The sequence below is a fragment of the Schistocerca piceifrons genome, chromosome 1, assembly GCF_021461385.2.
Source record: "Schistocerca piceifrons isolate TAMUIC-IGC-003096 chromosome 1, iqSchPice1.1, whole genome shotgun sequence".
NCBI lineage: Eukaryota > Metazoa > Arthropoda > Insecta > Orthoptera > Acrididae > Schistocerca > Schistocerca piceifrons.
In genome coordinates this window covers 1063938148-1063940666 of record NC_060138.1, presented here as the reverse complement: position 1 = coordinate 1063940666, position 2519 = coordinate 1063938148, and the positions used below count along the sequence as shown (strand labels likewise).

General features: G+C 39.5%; 1 non-coding gene across 1 annotated transcript; it reads right to left on the bottom strand.

Moving 5' to 3' along the window:
- Nucleotides 1-807: 807 nt before the first annotated feature.
- Nucleotides 808-881, bottom strand: Trnas-cga. Its single transcript has one exon. It is a non-coding gene; the product is annotated as a tRNA-Ser (tRNA).
- Nucleotides 882-2519: the final 1638 nt, after the last annotated feature.

Here is a 2519-nt window from a genome sequence, read left to right as displayed (position 1 = left end):
GATAAGAATGTAAGAACCTAAGCAACAAGAGTGTACACTGCATGGGAAGCTATGAAGAATGAAATAGCTTCCAAAGTAAGTAATACAAAGCATTCTTCAAGTTACGCATACCAAAGGAAAGTGTATCAGATTATTCATATAGAATACTTGAAGAAATACAGCTACCAGCTCTTTTTATACAACTTTATTTATGCGAAGACAACTTTCGATTTTCAGCCATCTTCATCTGGTGTGATACACTTATACCTCGATTATTATTAAGTTTATGTAGACTGCATTTTGAACCCTCGAACTGCGTTTCATTCAGAATATGTAATTCCCTGTACATAGCGTATTCACTTTTAAATACGCTAACATAATGTTGCAGCAGCGCGCCTTTCGCCATGTGGTCGACTAAGGCATAATGCACTATTGGTAAAGTGCCCAACATTTTGAGACATAAAAAATTGAAGATACAAACATTTTAGTAGACCATGTTGTTGAGGGAAGCATCATCCTTTTTATCATATAGGTTGACACAAGCACCTTAACCTGAGGGAAGAGCAAAGAAGAAGGAACTTTAAATTGGCGTTTATTTGGTAAAAAGCCAGTCGCCACAGAACACAAACAAACGCTGTGTTTATTTGTGTACATAGCTTAATAATGCACGTTATAAGAAGCAATCTGACAAGGTAGTGCACTCATCAGGACTACATCTAGCTACACTAGTTCACAACATAATGCTCTTGTAACACCTCTATCTGATGATGAGCCTGCAGTGGCTCGAACACATGTTCATGGTTCTAACTTCCTGGCAGATTAAAACTGTGTGCTGGACCGAGACTCGAACTCGGGACCTTTGCCTTTCGCGGGCAAGTGCTCTACCACTGAGCTACCCAACCACGACTCAGAACCCGCGCTCACAGCTTCAGTTCTGCCAGTACCTCGTCTCCTACCTTCCAAACTTCACAGAAGCTTTTCTGCGAACCTTGCAGAACTAGCACTCCTGGAAGAAAGGATATTGAGGAGACATGGCTTAGCCACAGCCTGGGGGATGTTTCCAGAATGAGATTTTCACTCTGCAGCGGAGTGTGCGCTGATATGAAACTTCCTGGCCGATTAAAACTGTGTGCCGGACCGAAACTCGAGCTTCGGGACCTTTGCCTTTCGCGAGTTTGAGTCTCGGTCCGGCACACAGTTTTACTCTGCCAGGAAGTTTCATATCAGCGCACACTCCGCTGCAGAGTGAAAATCTCATTCTGGATGTTCCTGGTTGAATGAATCGTAAAAAACCGACTGGTTGCATATTTACTACCAGATAAACGCCAATTTAAATCACAGTCGCAGTTCGTCATCCACAATGGATACGCTGAAAACAAAAGTAGCTTTGATGTTTCCTAGCATTCCAACACTTAGTGACTGAAATATCACAGCGCATCCACGACCGAAAACAGAGATCTGTACGAAGTATGCTACAGTTTCCTGTCTGGATTGTTTAGACATTAATGTTTAAGGATTATGTGTGCTGTCCATCTTCCTTAATCCACTGTCAATATTTTAGTGTAAATTTATTGTTAATTTTTATTGTTATTTTATTATTTCACTGCTCATATCAGTATTCTTTTTGATGCAGGTTTTAATGTTCGGTCAACTGCTAATCTTGCTGTTTATTTTATTGTTCAGTTTATTCACTCTTCTTACAGCTGTTTTTACTGATCACTCTACCATCAGTTGCATTCCGTATTATCCTATTAACCTTATTGCAGTTTTATATCTATTTTAGAGCAAAATGCATGAACGTCGACCGAAGAACCCGAGACAGAAGCCAATAGGCAATTTGTCAACAAGTGGCCACGAAAGCCTTAACAATTTTGTAATATGCATAAAACTTGCGTTTGTTTTTCAGCTCCTCAATTTGAACTGGTTTATGAAGACATCATCAACATCATTGATGCCTACAATTATATCATAATGACTACCGGAATTAGAATAGAATCAGTTCACTGGCATATACAAATTCTTATTTTTGTGCTTATGCACGTGCCACGTATTTCTTGGCGTTCTTCTAACATTCTTTTATATGCCTCCGTTTCTGATAAAGTCTTTGTTCTCTCATTATCTGTAACCAGCTAATGTAAACAACGCCCTTGAATGGGGATCTGAGGTGTTGACAATTAACAGATTTTAGAGCGCCATATTGCCTTCGATAAATAAAAAAGGAGGGAACTTAAGAAGATGGCACCTGGATAAACTGAAAGGACCAGAGGTTGTAGAGAGTTTCAGAGAGAGCAATAGGGAACGCTTGACAAGAACGGGGGAAATAAATACAGTAGAAGAAGAATGGGTAGCTTTGAGAGATGAAGTAGTAAAAGCAGCAGAGGATCAAGTAGGTAAAAAGACGAGGGCTAGTAGAAATCCTTGGGTAACAGAAGAGATATTGAATTTAATTGATGAAAGGAGAAAATATAAAAATGCAATAAATGAAGCAGGCAAAAAGCAATACAAAGGTCTCAAAAATGAGATCGACAGGAAGTGCAAAA